The sequence below is a fragment of the Hylobates moloch genome, unplaced genomic scaffold, assembly GCF_009828535.3.
Source record: "Hylobates moloch isolate HMO894 unplaced genomic scaffold, HMol_V3 SCAFFOLD_1, whole genome shotgun sequence".
NCBI classification, from domain to species: Eukaryota; Metazoa; Chordata; class Mammalia; order Primates; family Hylobatidae; genus Hylobates; species Hylobates moloch.
The window spans coordinates 48,966,875-48,984,201 of record NW_026652276.1 but is presented as its reverse complement, the minus strand read 5'-3'; the positions used below and the strand labels follow the sequence as shown (position 1 = coordinate 48,984,201).

General features: G+C 36.2%; 1 pseudogene; it reads right to left on the bottom strand.

Annotated features, from left to right (window-relative positions):
- Nucleotides 1-15,315: 15,315 nt before the first annotated feature.
- LOC116809496 (dnaJ homolog subfamily C member 17-like) lies at nt 15,316-17,062 on the bottom strand (annotated as a pseudogene).
- Between the last annotated feature and the right edge of the window lie 265 nt (nt 17,063-17,327).

The following is a 17,327-nucleotide window of genomic DNA, read 5'->3' as shown; positions in this document are numbered from 1 at the left end:
AGAAGAAACATGAAACTATGTTTTACACCAAAAGAAAATATATATATAAAGACTGAGAAACTTGTGTTAGTTCAAGTGCAGCATATTGAAATTACATTCTGGCCCGTCACCAAGGTTCATTGGTTTTTCTCTTAAGACAAAGTCTAATTTGCTGTTTTAAAAGTACTTTTCTATTTATGCATCTCTTTGTTATAGAGTCCAAACAATATTTACAGGACAGTTTTCACTTGTCTTAATTTTAAAAGCAGCTTTTAAATCTCTGGTCATGCATTTTCAAAGTAATGACTAAAGAAGCACACAAATGGTGCCATAGTTTATTAATACAATTAATGGAATCTAAATATCAGAATCAATGGAAATATGAGAACAGCTAAAGACCAATGAACCACAAAAGCATATAGAGCTTGTTGGAGGATACTTTTCTCCACATACGTTGCTTAGCAGCAACTCCTTCCTGAGGCTGATATTAACTCTAGGAAGCAATTAACATTGAAGCCCCTGAAGAAAATGAAAGAGAAGGCAATGCATCAAGTCTGGAAAAAATGCCCATTTTTTAAAGATGCCTAGTGGGATTCACACTTTACTCTAGAGGTGGAGGAATTTTTAAACAACCATTGGTCCGATAAACAGAAATTTCCATATACATACAAGACTCCTCAAAAATGATTTTTAAAATGCACAGCAGCATGTGTCATTATTTTAATTCTTATTCTATTTCATGTATTTATTTTTTAACTCTTTTTTTTTTTTAGGTTCAAGGGTACATGTGCAGGTTTGTCTTATAGGTAAACTGTGTGTCACAGAGGTTTGGTGTAGAAAAAATTTCATCACCCGGGTAATAAATATAGTACCCAGTAGGTATTTTTCTTCTTTTCCTCTCCCTCTTTTCACTCTTCACCCTCAAGTAGGCTCCAATGACAGTTGTCCCCCTCCTAGTAGTCATGTGTTCTTGCTGTTTAGCTCCCACTTAAAAGTGAAGACGTGGCGCTGGAGGCCATTATCGTAAGCAAACACCAGAACAGAAAAGCATTCTTTACAAAATTATAGTAAGGCTATAACTTTGTAACTATCTATGACAAAGTAGAGTTACGTTAAACTGAAAACTTCGTTTCAAAATACAATCATGAGTAAATTGCTTTCTTACAGTAGCACTGTGCTTTTTAAATTGGTAATTCAGAAGCATTTCTGAAAATTTAGTTAGTACTGCATAACTACTTCAGTTATAGAAACATAAACATAATAGTAAAAATGGCAATGTTATTAAGCTTTTCTTTTCTAATAAAAGGAAAATGATGGATTTTAGCATAAGTGTAAGAGGAATTTATGGATTCTCCAGTTCATTGTAAAAATGCCCAAAGACAATAACTTTAGGGAGTCACTATATTCTGAGAAACATGAACTGAGCTTCATAGAGTGATTAAGACATTAGAATTGCTCAATGTTGGTATGAGTAAATATTAAAGAGCAAACCAATCTAAATTATTTTCTAATAATTTCATTTCAAAAATACTAAAATTTTTCTTCCTACATGAAAAATATTTAAACAGTTCAATGCATTTTAATAATAATTTTTTAAATCCTATGGAAATAGACCTGCAATAGGCATCTACAACCTAAAAGGCATCTCATTAGATTAGGAAGTACTTTTAAGTTACATGCTGCAATGCAGAGGGGATGTTCTATCAAGATTACTTTGAATCATCTTTGGATGGACAGAGGAAAATGAGGGCAAGAGGGGTGGATTGATTTATGAACAAAGAGCTCCAGTTCAACCTATTTCAGATATGTGGCATGTAGGTAAAGTTTCATTTAAACAAAAGGTTTCACTGCTGAAAAACAATCTATTAAGTTATCAGGTTATCAGGCCATCAGTTTCTATGACAAATCACAAAGGAAGTCTAAGGAGATATAGCATCTGTTACTAGCATCAACAGCCAAGATAATCAGTTTGGGGAATATCTGTAATCTTGGAATATTGTTAAATATAGGTCAGAAAGTCATGACAAAACTAATTAGAAATTTAATCAATAATTTGAAATAACATGCATCAAACATTTAGGTAAGTAAATTTACATTATAACAAATTGCTATGTTACTGTAATGAATTTTGGAATGGCCACCACATCCATACGGCTGTGGATGAAGCCACTGCCTTAATTGTATTTTTTGAGGTCTCAGTTATAGTTTTAAATGCAATCATTTCAATCCTTGTGTTTTTATAGTTGCACATTACATGTTGTTATTTTACAAGAAGAAGAAGTATTAACCTCGACAATTCCTTTTTCTCTGAACAATATGATTGGAAGGTCATCACTATCTTCTTATAATTTATTACTATCTGAAAAAAATTGTTCTAATTATTCATTGTTGCTTTTTCTCCATTTAACTAGAATTTAAACTCTGAAAGACTAGAGCCCTTGCTTATCTTATTCATTGATTTACCTTTAGCACCCAGAAGAATGTCTAGCACATAATTAGGCAGTCAATAAATTTTGTTGGATGGACAAACCATTGTTTATTATGGTCTAAAATTTAATCTCTCTATATTTTAGCTCCACAATCTGTAAAATGGGGCTGGTAATGAAGAAAAGTGAATTAGGTTTTGTTTGTATCTCACAGAACACTAAACTTTAAATATTAGATTGGTGAAAAAGTTATTGTGGTTTTTACCTTCACTGTCAATGACAAAAACCGCAATAACTTTCGCACCAATTTAATAATTTGACAATGAAAAATATCTGGAAAACTTCAGAGTAGTTAAATGAGGTGGCTAAAAAACTAGTGGTAAATAGTAAATGTCAATATGCAAGAAATCAAGGGGAAATATTATTGCAGGTAATGAGGAATGTTATTTTCATTGTGAAAGCCTGTTTATGAATATATGGTGGTGGACAAATTGCAGGCACGCCAGGGTGCATATGAATAATCGATAGCTCCACTCTTCTCACTATGAATGTGTAACATTGATAATATCAACATAAATATACAATGACAAGTGTATCTAAAAATATAAATACATTAGAGGAATAAATGAGATTTAATGAAGACCTTATTCCGTTAGTGCTCTGTTTTAATAAAACTATATCCATTCAAGCTATTAAGCTCCAAGCTATCAAGTTAGCCCTTTGCTAAGTGCCATGAATAAAAATATAAATAAATGAATGCCCTTTTATCACACAGCCAACCATTTTTGGTGGACAAAATTACAACTTGTGAAAAAAAAAAAAAATTTTCATTTTCTCTCACAGATATTTTAGATTTGGGATTTGTGGCCCCATCAATAATTTACTTTCTGAAAGTGCTTATGCTGTATACAGTTTAATAATGTTATGACTAGAAGTAGATTATTTATTATTGTGGAATTGGGATTAATTAATTCACTTATAAATATTTTATTTCAAATGGTATACCTTAAAGTGTTTCTATTGTAAGTAAAATGAACATTACTGTGGAACATTAAATAAAATTCATTGAGTTCATTCAAGTCAAACTCTTTATTTTAAAAAATTATTTTAAGACATTGATTTTAAAATGTTATGGGTTTCACTTTGAAAGACTTTCTCCAATATAATTACTGAATATTCATGTGTAAATTTTAGTTGGGGTAACTCTACAAAATCTCTTTAAAGATATAATGTAAGTACAAGATAATGTTTATTTTAGTGCCTTATCTATGAAAATTTAAGTCCATATTATCACTTTCTATAGTACTGATAATGCAATTCACTCTCCCAGATTTTCACCTTGTAAATTTTTCCTCTATAACCCCAAAAGTTATTATTAACATGATGTATAACACATAGTATATGATAAAACCTATACAATATGTATAAAATATAACATTTTATTAATATGAAGAATAAGCTCCACTTATTAAGTACTCATGGCCAAAAGAAAAGCATTCTTAACTACTATAACATCTAGCATAACTATAAGTTTAAGATTATAAGGGAACTAGAGGAATGTTAAATGAATTCAGGAATTAACCAAACCTTGAAAGTGAGAAGATCTGTAAGGCAAATGTCTTAATTGGTGCTCCCCAGAAGCAGATCCTTAAACAATGGCTATTGTATATGGACCACGGATTGGGAGTGGTAAAGTGGGAGGAGAAGGAAGGCAGCCATAAAGCCTACATATGAACCAGCTACCACTAGGGAGAAACGCCTAATCCCATCACACCAGGAAACACTAGGAAAAAGGGTACACAATATTCTTCAGAGACATTCCATCCAAGGAGCCGGGGAACTGAGGTGTTTCTGCACCACCAGCTGTCATTCCTTGGTTTATACCTCAATCATAGGCATGTTAATTCCAGTTTGTCATCCAGGATTAGACTACCTTTTGTAAAGCTTTGAAGGAAACCCCAGGCAAAGAAATAGACACTGGCTACATTTTTAAAGTGAAGTCTAAATATATGGGCACTGACAGCCAGTGTTTACTGCAGCAGACTGGATGTCTTTAACAAATACGTGACAAGTGTCCCTCAACAGGTATGTGATGGGGGATGGGAGGAGAGATAAATGGTTATAGAAAAAAAGATATTTCATCCTAATTGATTAGAAAGACCTGGACTTATTCATTTCCTTGATTGTGGTGGTTTTATGGATGTGGATGTATGCCTAATCTCATGAAAATTATATAATTTGAATATGTACAGTTTCTTATACTGTTGGTTGTACTTCAACAAAACAGTTTTAAACAACAGTGGGATTAAAAATAATTTTAAAAGTCATGTCAATGAAGATAAGACAATTATTTGGATCTTGATTAAAGCAAAGCAATGTTATAAAGAATGCATTTGTAATGACAATTAAAACTTTTAATTGAGACTACAGACTGGCATTATTAGATAATATTAAGGAATTTTAATTTTTTGACTATGATGTTGGTTTTACAAATATGTTGAAGTATTATCTATCACATATGATGTCTGGGATTTGTTTTGTACTTACTTATTTTTATGTGTATTTTATAAGGCCAGGTCTCTCTCTGCTGCCCAGGCTAGAATGCAATGGCATGATCACGGCTCACTGTAGCTTCAACCTCCTGGGTTTAAATGATCCTTCCACCTTAGCCTCCCAAGTAGCTGGGACTACAGGCACACATCATGCTCAGCTAATTAATTAATTCATTCATTTGTAGAGACAGGGTCTCGCTATGTTGCCCAGGTTGGTCTCGAACTCCTGGACTCAAGTAATCCCCTCCACTTTGATCTCCCAAAGTGCTGGGATTACAGGTGTGAGCCATCCTGCCTGGTTGGATTTGTGTTTAAATGAACTTGTGAAAAGAAAAAAAGCAAGAATAGGTCATGATGGTTGATTTTACCATTTTCTGTAGTTTTGTGTACACCTGAAAATATCTATAATAAAAAAAGTCAAAAATAAGAATCAAAACTAAAACAAAGTAAGAGAAAAACACTATTTGCCATTTTTGCGAGTGAGTAAATATATATTTAATTACTATTACTTTCAACACAACACAGCTTTTATTTTGGTTTTAATTGATGTCAATGTTTTAAAACTCTACCATGTACCGTGATTTATAAAATGTTGACTTTATTGCTAATGTATTGCAACTCATTGAAGTGACTGAAGACATAATCTTGTAACCAAATTTATTTATTTATTTATTTTAATTTTTCAAATGGCCTCCATAGTTAATAAATTTTAACTAATTAAATATACTTTTTATAAGATGAGATAAAACTAATGAGTCATTCAAAGTTATGTTTAGCTATTGGTGTACCATGCATATTTGCTATCTGAGCGTGTAACTACATTAATTTCTTTGGATACATTTAGTTTGGCCTTCTGTCTTCACTGTACTTCCTTTAATTACTTGCTAAGTATAAAGTCAGCCTTATCAGTTTCTTCATAATACATTTTCATGAGTGTGTACTTTGTTTCAAAGAAGAATTTGATGAGTTATTTATTTACTTTTAAAGCTTTGTCACCAGGGCTGGGGTGCAGTGGTGCAATCATAGCTCACTGTAAACTCAAACTCTTGGGTTTAAGGGATCCTTGCCTCAGCCTCTGGAGTAGCTGGCCAAAGGGGCACTCCACCAAGCCTGGCTAACTTTTAAATCTTTTGTAGAGATTGGGGGTTCTCGTTATGTTGCCAAGGCTTGTCTCAAACTCATGGCCTCAAGCCAAACTCCGTATTTGTTCACATAAAAATAAATATATATATTACTTTAAATATAATAATTTAATAATCATATTCACTGAGCCCAGTTTCTGGTTTAATGTAACCTATAATAAGGTAGAACTTCTAAAATGCAAATAGAATAGAACATATTCTAAGTACTTTCTAAAGTTGAAAACAAAAAAAAATAGGATGAGGAAAAAGAGAATTTGGAAAACTCAATTTAATATGCAGTGAGTTCAATGTAGTGTGTTGAAAATCCAATCAGACATTGGCATTTTCTGTAAGAAATGTATTTTTAACAGAACCTAATAAGTAGAGAGGAAGATAGTCTGCTAAAAGAATAATTTCATTTTTTAACTCAAGATAACTGCTACATCATAATGATAAAGGATTTCTTGTATGTGTAAGACAAAGTTGAACTATAATGAGGTTATTCATTTTTTTTCTTTCTAGTCCAGCAAATAAATGAACTATAAGTAACGGGGCCCAATTTGGAGTTCTTTTTCATGCTGAAAATAAGGACTTTGCAAAAACTCTGATATATTTTTGAGTGCTGCTGCACGCTCTTCAGTCATTAGAAATGAATTTATAAAGGTTGAGAGGAAACGGAGACTGCAGTTCTATTTATATCCTATAATACAGTAGCAGTGTCATGAAACCCTGAGGCTAAACTTTCTAAGGAAAATAAAGAATGTCTACAATGAATTAACTAGAAAAGAAACTAATTTTAAAATCCCTAATTGACATTAAACCAAATGAAGCAGCTTTTTAAAAGAAAGACTGTTGTAAGGAGATTTCTTTAATGCAATAGAAAGCACAGTAAAAACAAAAAGAAAATTTGAATGAGTTACCAGCTAGTTATTCTAAGGGATGAAAAATATTAAATTGTGCCGTCTATATCCTTTGTGGTCATTCTGGGGTCTTTAGGCATACGTTTTCAATGCCTGGAATTTATTTCTATTATCTTTAGTTCAGATGATATTTATGCTCTCTAATTGAGTTGGCTAACATGGTCTTATAAGTAAATACATGTTTGAAAGAAAATTTGAAAGTGGGAACAGTTTAACAATATATTATGGGAGAGCATTTTAGAGATATTAAAATAAAATGTTAACTATTCAAATTCTTGTTAGAATTTGTGGGCATTTGTACAAAAATTTACTCGAGATAAACAAATGTTGGGAAATACTGTAGGGAGGCTTTCTAGATGACACACTGACACACTGATTACTTTCTTTTTTTCTTTTTTTTTTTTTTTTTTGAGATGAAGTCTCGCTCTGTCTGCAACCTCTTCCTCCCAGGTTCTAGCAATTCTCCCGCCTTAGCCTCCCGAGTAGTTAACTGGGATTACTACTCCCAGCTACTGGTGGCACCCGCCATGACTCCCGGCTAATTTTTGTATTTTTAGTAGAGACGGGGTTTAGTAGAAGCTATCCGGGAGGCTGAGCCAGGAGAATCACTTGAACTTGGGAGGCAGAGCTTACAGTCAGCCGAGATCACGCCACTGCACTCCAGCCTGGGTGACGAAGAGAGACTCCATCTCAAAAAAAAAAAAAAAGTTTATGAAATGAAGTCCATATTTCTGAGAAACATTATAATGTGCAGACAGGAAAAGTTAACACTATATGTGAGTTTCCAAAAATAAAATGTTAAAGTGGTATTATTATTTTTTTACTTTCAACCTGAATACTTTTCTAAGAATTCAAGAGACTAAGACTAAGCTCAACTTCATATCTCTGCTTCGGTTTATTTATTACATGCTAGTCAATAGAAATTGGAAAAAAACATGCTAAACAAAATATTCTTTATTGTAAACCATCAATGATAGAAAATGACCCTTACTTTTCTCTCTCTGCATATATATATATATATATATCTCCCTAGTTGCTTTTGTTTCTATATTGAGTAAGCTTATATTATTTTATATTTATATTATTTTAAAGTTTACCTATATGTGTTTTTTTGCATTGCCAGAATGAATTATGTATTTTTTTCTGATCAGTTTAGTCAGCTTTTTCAACCAAAATACCGTCTGCATAATTCAAATTTGTTCAATAAAAATTTATTGAGTACTTACTCTGTTTTAGGTATTATACCTTGTGCTAATAATAAAAAGATTAATGTAGATTTGTAACAATTACAATGCAATACAGGATAGGAAAATATGCATTAACAGAAATATAAAAATAAAAATGACATTATGCTGCACACCCAAAGATTAATTCTATCAAAATGTGATATTGGAGGGAGGAGAGGAAAATGAATGCATATTTTCACAGAGGAAAGAACATTTTCACAGTATGGAAGAGGGAGGTACAATGCAAGACAAGTGTGAGACAGACCTGGCTTTTCTGTAGAATTCAGTGATTTCTAGCCTATGCTGTAAAGGGAGTGGTAAAGTTTAATTGATAAAAGCTCAGCCTCTCTCCAAAAAGTCAGCATATAAAATTCTGGTTTTCACACTTAGTAATGATGTGACACTGTGCTCTGTTTTTTTGTTTGTTGTTGTTGTTTTTTTTTAAATGGAGATAAAAATGGCACCTACCTAGTCAGGTTGCTGTTAAAACGTTATTGGGCCTGGCAAATAGTATATATCCACTTAACTCTTCTAGCTTTTATAACTAATTCTCACATTTTCCATACATGGCTACTTCACGTCTGGAGCCCTTTTTGCTGTTCCTCGAGAAGACATGCTCCCATCTCTGCCGCATTAATCATTTGTTTGTTTTAGGCCTGTGGCTTCCTCCATTCTCTTTCTGTGCAATCAAGGCAGAGTATTTCACTTCCCATCTTTCAGAGAATCTCTAAACCATTGACTTACTGATAATGATGACCTTCTTTTCTGAATCGCTATGTTATTTTTTCATACCTATTGTATTAGGCCATTCTCACATTGCTATGAAGAAATGCCTGAGATTGGGTAATTTATAAAAAAATAAATTTAATTGACTCACAGTTCTGCAGACGGTACAGGAAGCATGGCACCAACATGTGCTCCACTTCCGTAGAGGACTTAGGAAGCTTTTACTCATGGCAAAAAGCAAAGCAGGAGTGGCACATCACACGATGAGAGCAGGAGAAAGGGAGAAAGGAGGAAGATGCCACATACGTTTAAATAGCCAGATCTCCCAAGAACTCTCTCACTATCATAATGAAAGCACCAAGCCATGAGGCATCTTCACCTATGACCCAAACACCTCCTACCAGGCCCCTCTTTCAACATCAGGAATTACAATGAGATTTAGAGGTGACAACATCCAAATTATATCATTTCACCATAGCCCCTCACATCTCATGTTTTTCTTGCATTGCAAAATACAGTCATCACCTGTCAATAGTCCCCTAAAAGTCTTAACTTGTTTCAACATCATTCAAAATTCCAAAGTCCAAATTCTCATCTGAGACAAGGCAAGTCCCTTCCACCTAGTAGTCTATGAAATCAAAACCAAGTTGTTTATTTACAAGATACAATGAGGATATAGGAATTGGGTAAATATCATTCTAAAAGGGAGAAATTATCCAAAAGAAAAAAGAAGCAACAGGCTCCAAGTAAGTCCAAAACATAGCAGGGTTGCCATTAAATCTTAAAGCTCCAAAATAATTTCCTTTGACTAAATGTTTCACATCCAGGTCAGACTGGTGTGAGAAATGGACTCCCAAGGCTTAGTACAGCTCTGCCCTTGTGGCTTTGCAGGGTACAGCCCCCATGGCTGTTCTAACAGGTTGGAATTGAGTGCTTGCAGCTTTTCCAGGTTCAGGGTGCAAGCTGCCATTCTGAAATCTAAAGGATGGTGGTCGCCTTCCCATAAATCCACTGGGCAGTGCTCCAGTGGGGACTTTGTCTGGGGCCTCTAACCCCGTATTTGCCCTCCATACTGCTCTAGTAGAGGTTCTCTGTAACGGCTATGCCCCTGCAGCAGGCTTCTGCCTGGGCACCCAGGCTTTCTCATACATTCTTTGAAATATAGACAGAGGCTGACAAGCCTCTTTTAGTCTTGCACTATGTATGCAACAAGGTTAACACCACATGGAAGCCACCAAAGCTTATGGCTCGCATCCTTGAGAGTTGCAACTTGAGATATATTTGGGGCCTTTGAGCATAAGCTGAAACCAGAGTGTCCAGAATGTTAGGAATACCCTCCTGGAATGCCACAATATGGTGATACCCTGTGCCTGATCCATGAAACCATTAAGTCCCCCTATGCCTCTGGGCCTGTGATGAGAGAGGCTGCCTTGAAGGTCTCTGAAATGCCTTTAAGTCCCTTTTCATACTGTCTTGGCTATTGTCACTTAGCTCCTTTTTAGTCATGCTAATATCTCTAGCAAGTGATTGATTCACAGCCCTCTGAATTTCTCTCCTGATAATGCCTTTAATTTCTCTGCCACACAGCCAGGCTGCAAATTGCTCAAACTTTTATGCTCTGCTTCCCCTTTAAATATAACTTCCAATTTTAAGTTATTTCTTTGCTCCTACATCTGAGTATAGGCCACATCTCGAGCACTTTGCGCTAAGAAATTTCTTTTGCCAGATATTCTAGGTCATCACTCTCAATTTCAAACTTCCACAGATCCCTAAGGCATGAATAAAATGCAGCTGAGTTTTTTTGCTAAGGCATAACATGCAAGACCTTTACTCCAGTTTCCAGCAAGTTCCTCATTTCCATCTGTTACCTTGTCAGCCTGGACTTCACTGTCCATGTCACTATCAGCATTTTGGTCATAACCATTTAACAAGTCTCTAAGGAGTTCCAAACTTTCCCTCATCTTCCTGTCTTCTTTTGAGCCTTCTAAACTCTTCCAACCTCTGCCCATTACCCAGTTCCAAAGTTGCTTCCACATTTTAATGTATCTCTATAGCAAAACTCACTCCTGGTACCAACTTTCTGTATTAGGCAATTCTTGTGGTGTGTCACTATAAAGAAATATCTGAGATTGGGTAATTTACAAAGAAAAGAAATTTAATTGGCTCACGGTTTTGCAGACTGTACAGGAAGCATGATGCTGACATCTGCTCGGCTTCTAGGGAGGTCTCAGGAAGCTTTTACTTGTGGTGGAAGGTAAAGTGGGAACAGGCACATCACATGGCAAGACCAAGAGCAAGAGAGAGATGGGGGAAATGCCACACACCTTTAAATACCTAGATCTTGCAAGAACTTACTCACTGCCATGAGGAAAGGGCCAAGCCATGAAGGATCTTCCTTCATGACCCAACACCTCCCACCAGGCCTCACCTCCATCACTGGGGATCACAATTCAACATGACACTTAGAGCGGATAACATCCAAACTATGACAACTATTTACTAAAATTTGAATGAGATTTTAGAAGGAAGTGAGACATGTACATTTGTTCAGTTCATCAACCTAACCAAATACCTGAATATGCCATTTCTTTATCTTTTTTGAGAAATTATTTTTAAAAAATAGTAACAGCAAGCTGGAACAGCAACAATGCCAATAAAAAGACATAGAGAAATCCCAGTTGGGAAGTTTATTTTGTTTCCTAAAACCATATTGTTTGTTTTGTTTCAGAGTTTTAGTGTTTGCTTTACTGTAATATATTTACTTCTTCAAAATGTTGGTTATATTAGCTCTTGACAATCTTTCAAGATAAGCCAAATTGCAAACTTTATAATACAATATCTTTCATCTTATCATCAAACAATAAAAGTTTCATGGGATCTGTTTGTAGGCCTTTTTAAGACTGAGTAAAGAACCTTGACACATACTGTTAGACAACATTGTTGGTGTCTTAATTACTAGAAAACTTTAAGGAGACAAAAAATGTAAAAATATTGCTACAAGTATGAGTTGAGGGTTACAAATTTTTTTTTTTTTTTTTTTTTTTTTTTTTGAGACGGAGTCTTGCTCTGTCACCCAGGCTGGAGTGCAGTGGCGCAATCTCGGCTCACTGCAAGCTCCGCCTCCCAGGTTCACGCCATTCTCCTGCCTCAGCCTCTCCGAATAGCTGGGACTACAGGCGCCCGCCACCACGCCCGGCTAATTTTTTGTATTTTTAATAGAGACGGGGTTTCACCGTGGTCTCGATCTCCTGACCTCGTGATCCGCCCGCCTCGGCCTCCCAAAGTGCTGGGATTACAAGCGTGAGCCACCGCGCCCGGCCACAAATTGTTTTTAACCTAAGAAAAACTGAACGAATTATTTCTAACTTAGGAGAAACTTAAGTACAGTATGCAAAATTCTTTGCAAAGAATTCCCCACTCACCAAACAAAAAGTTACCCTCTATTGATGGCCTGTCATCTGAAAGTTTTCTATATGATTAAATCTGATTCTTTCAGTGATGCTAAAAATCAGAATCTTGTAATGACTTTATTTTATTTTAATATTTACATTCTTATTTCTGATATGGTAAAGTGTCCTCTGTTTAATTTTTAAAAATAAATATTTTTTAATTCATTTTTTAAAATATATATTATCATGTATATTTTTATCATTTCTTTTCTTGACATATTCTTGTCTTTATATCTAAATAAAAATGTGCTTAAGGCTTTCAGAATTACTCATGGAATCTTTCTCTGTTAGCATAACACAAAGCCGTAATCTGATAGCTTGATAATCATATTTTGCTGTATTGCAATCAAGTAAATTATCCTTATTTCATGGGAATGATTTTGGTGAAATATTGAAATTAAGTCATTCTAAAACTTTAGAGCACTGGCAAAAAATGGATGGCATATTCAACTTAAATGATTTTAGGGAAGTTTAACAAACAAACTAGTTGCCAGGTGTGGACAGAGTTAATAGAAAACAATAAGGAATGGTCTATTACTCTGGTGTTAGTACGAGTAGGGAGCCCTCATCACTTTGATCAAATTTGGAGTGTTTGAATTTTTCAATGTACACACTTATCTGTATCTTCTAAATTTTCTTAAACAAATATGACATTATACTTAAAAAATATTCTCTAATTTTTTGTGTGTGCACTTCACATCCAATTTTGGGAATTCTAACTGCCATATTATTTCTTGGTATGTATTTACCAAAATTTAAAACAATAAAAAATAAAGGGTAAAGAAATATGGAATAAAAATACGTAAGAAGAAAGAAAGAACTAAGTAAGTAAAATTAATGAATAAGCAAATAGTAAACAAAGAGAAAATGCTTTAAAGCTGTAAAAAAAGTTTATTATACTAAGTGGATCTATTTCCAAATGACAGCATTAAAAAGTAACCCATCTGTATGAATAAAAATACTACATACTTTTGTTATATAATATGATTGATGACTTAATATTTTGAGTACTTATTAAACATTAGGAAATGTTATTGCTGATTTTTACACACAAAGTCTACATTTCTCCAAATAAATAAGGGGATACTTCTCAACTTATCTTTCTTTCATTCATCCTAAGCAAGCACAGTTCAAAATATTGCTAGTTTCATAAGAACATATGACTGGTGATTTGACTAAGTCGTCACCTAGAAACTCAAGTCTGGAAGCTTTCCAATGAATGAAGCTTGTTTCTGATTCTCATCAGTGCTTAGCGTAATGAGTTTATGTTCTTCTCCTAGATTATTTCTATTGATTGTTCTATATATTTCTCTGAGCTAAAGAAACATCATATCTTGTTTGTTTATATTTCCTTGCCTATTTCTTGTTTAATTTTATTAATTTTTTTCAAAGTGATCCAAATCTGTCTAGGGTGAGACTGCTTTGCAGGTAGTGGGAAGGGAACCCTGACTGGGCCAGAGTAGCAGGCAATTCATGTCAGTTATTGGGTTCTGGGAGAATGAAAATGTAATGGAATTACCCAGCTCTCCCTCCACAGCCTCTACCACTATTTCAGTAACAGACAGTAAGAAAGACTAGACAAATTCTTTATTTTTATTTTTATTTTTTTATTATTATACTTTAGGTTTTAGAGTACATGTGCACAATGTGCAGGTTTGTTACATATGTATCCATGTGCCATGTTGATTTCCTGCACCCATTAACTCGTCATTTAGCATTAGGTATATCTCCTAATGCTGTCCCTTCCCCCTTCCTCCACCCCACAACAGTCCCCGGAGTGTGATGTTCCCTTTCTTGTGTCCATGAGTTCTCATTGTTCAATTCCCACCTATGAGTGAGAACATGGGGTGTTTGGTTTTTTGTCCTTGCGATAGTTTACTGAGAATGATGTTTTCTAGTTTCATCCATGTCCCTACAAAGGACATGAACTCATCGTTTTTTATGGCTGCATAGTATTCCATGGTGTATATGTGCCACATTTTCTTAATCCAGTCTATCGTTGTTGGACATTTGGGTTGGTTCCAAGTCTTTGCTATTGTGAATAGTGCCGCAATAAACATACATGTGCATGTGTCTTTATAGCAGCATGATTTATAGTCTTTTGGGTATATACCCAGTAATGGGATGGCTGGGTCAAATGGTATTTCTAGATCTAGATCCCTGAGGAATTGCCACACCGAATTCCACAATGGTTGAACTAGTTTACAGTCCCACCAACAGTGTAAAAGTGTTCCTATTTCTCCACATCCTCTCCAGCACCTGTTGTGTCCTAACTTTTTAATGATGGCCATTCTAACTGGTGTGAGATGGTATCTCACTGTGGTTTTGATTTGCATTTCTCTGATGGCCAGTGATGAGAGCATTTCTTCATGTGTTTTTTGGCTGCATAAATGTCTTCTTTTGAGAAGTGTCTATTCATGTCTGACAAATTCTTTTATTACATATTTATTGGGAACATAATGATTTTACCGAATATGTTCAAATACCTCAGGTGAAGCCCAATAAACATCAACTCTGAGAAGCCTGAATTTGAAATCATGAATATGAGTTTTGAACTAAGAATAGTTAAGGAAGCACAAGACATAGCAAAACAAAGGACAAATGACAAAATAAATTTAAGAACCACTTATCTGCCATAATTAAATTTATCAGTATGTGAATATAATCTGCTTAGGCTTGTTGGGTGAACTTATAAATCCTAATGAAGGATGCAATCTCAGTTAGTATTCCTGCCCATAACTGAAAACCTAGTATAGCAATTTTGTGAGGAATTTCTAGCATTTAAATTATACTTGGAATTATATGTTTGCATTTAGAACTAAGCCACTTGCTTGTGAAGACAGGAATTTGATCATAAATTATCTGTAAGGTTTATGTAAGTCTCCATACTTTATGAATGAGAAGACCAAATCGAAATGATGTGGCAGTCTGGGTTTATTTAGTTATGGTTTTATCACTTGACTTTTTTACTTCCATGCAGTGCATTGATGACTTAGTTTTCTCCTCAAATGACTAAAAATGACTTAAAGTATCCCTAATAATCATTTGTGTCAGTTGTCAGTTTATTATTTCTCGGCTCTGAATTCACATTTCAACATATGCTCTAAAGCAGAATATTTTAAATAATTTTTCCTTTGATAAGAGCAGTAGAGGGTGCTTGAGGAATAGTGCAGTAGAGACTTCCTGTGTGAGCTGGGTGTCAGCAGGACAGGGGTGAGGATAGCTAGTAGAGCCCGCCCCAGTCACCTGCCCAGCCTTTGTTCCTCTGTGACACTGCAGCCTCTGTCTGGTGATAATCTTTCCACAGCACTCTCTGAAAACCGGAGCCCCCACAGACTGTCCGCTCTAAAGATCTCCGGCCCCACCAATTGCGGGGAATCCCTTGGATACACTTGCTTAGAGTTGTTGATACCCTACACCCTGGAGGTGGCCTTTCACTTGCCAAGGAACTCAGATCAGCTCTGGTCTGGCCAAAATTGTGAACTTTCCTGGTATCCAGTGAACTGACCCACATTTTCTCCAATAAAGTCTGAACACCTTCCAAGTTTGTCCTTGAGTACTCTCCATCAGCCCTAAGATACCATACAGAGTTTCCTTACATCTTATCATTCCTTCTTTTTTCTTAAAAACAAACAAACAAACAAACAAGTTTATTGGTGACGTTAAAGAAAAAGGCTGCGGGCGGGTGGCTGGAGCCAGGGTTACGTGGGCTGCCCCTCTTGGTCTTGCGGGTGCATCTCTGAGATCAGCCGTTGCAGCTGGGCCGCGTGGCGCATGTGCATCATGATGACGCTCTCGTATTCCCTCACCGACAGCACTGAGCCCTTTGACAGTGCTGGGCGGCTGGGGCCCACGGTGCTCTGGGGCTTTCCCTCCAACCAGGAAATCTTCAGAGGGTTATCCACCAGGCCAACTTCATTTGGACAGCCGGCTCCGCAGCCTTGGCAGTCGCAAACTCCACCACAGCAGTGCCTACCTTCTTACTGGAAAGCACCAGGTTGAGAACCTGTCCATACTTTTGCAAAAGCCATAGGAGGACGTCTTTGGAGAAGCCACCTTTTACCTCCCCCCGAGTCTTCTTGCACTTCCATTTTAGCTTTAGTGGGGGTTCCTTGGCCTTTAGTATTTTGTCTTTCCTCTCAACCTCTGGTCACGCTCCTGGTGTATCTGCTCCCGGATCAGCCTCTGCTGTTCCTCCAGCTGCCGGGAACCCTCTTCACTCAGACGTTTGATCTCTCGCTCTAGTGTCCTGGTGCTCAGGCTCTCCTCCAGCTCCTCCTCCTCTTCCTCCTCCTCCTCCCCCTCCTCGTCCCCCTCCCCCTCTCCCTCCCCCTCCGCCTGGTGCTGCCGCTGCCGCTTCCAGGCCTCCAGATCAAGCTTCACTTTCTTCCTTTTCTCATCTAGTTTCTCAGTCCTCTCTGCTGCCTGCTTCTTGGCTTTCCTGACCTTGTCATACTCAGCCCTGGCTGCAGCATCGGTCAGCACCTCCAAGGCCTGAGAATGCTGGTGGAAGGGTTCAGCTGCCAGTGGAAGAGTTCAGGGTAGCAGGAGGGGGCCTTCTGCCTATGTGCCTTCTCCACCTCTTTGTCTGCCACCTTCTCCTCAATGTCTAGCAGCACGTACAGGTCCATCTGTAAGAGCTCCTTGGTCACTGCCATGGTTCTGACCTGACAGATTCGTACTCCATTTTTCTGTCCTTTCTTTCTTCTTTTTTTTAACCATGCTTAATACTGCTTTGTATCAAACATCCCTGCTAATCTACTGTGTGATGTTTATCTCCTAAATGAACCCAGACTGCCATATTATTTTGATTTGGTCTTCTCATTCATAAAGTATGGAGATTTACATATTTCTTAAAGATAATTTATGAACAAATTCCTGTGTTCATAGGCAAGGCAAGTCATGAAAATGCATTGCAATATTTTAAA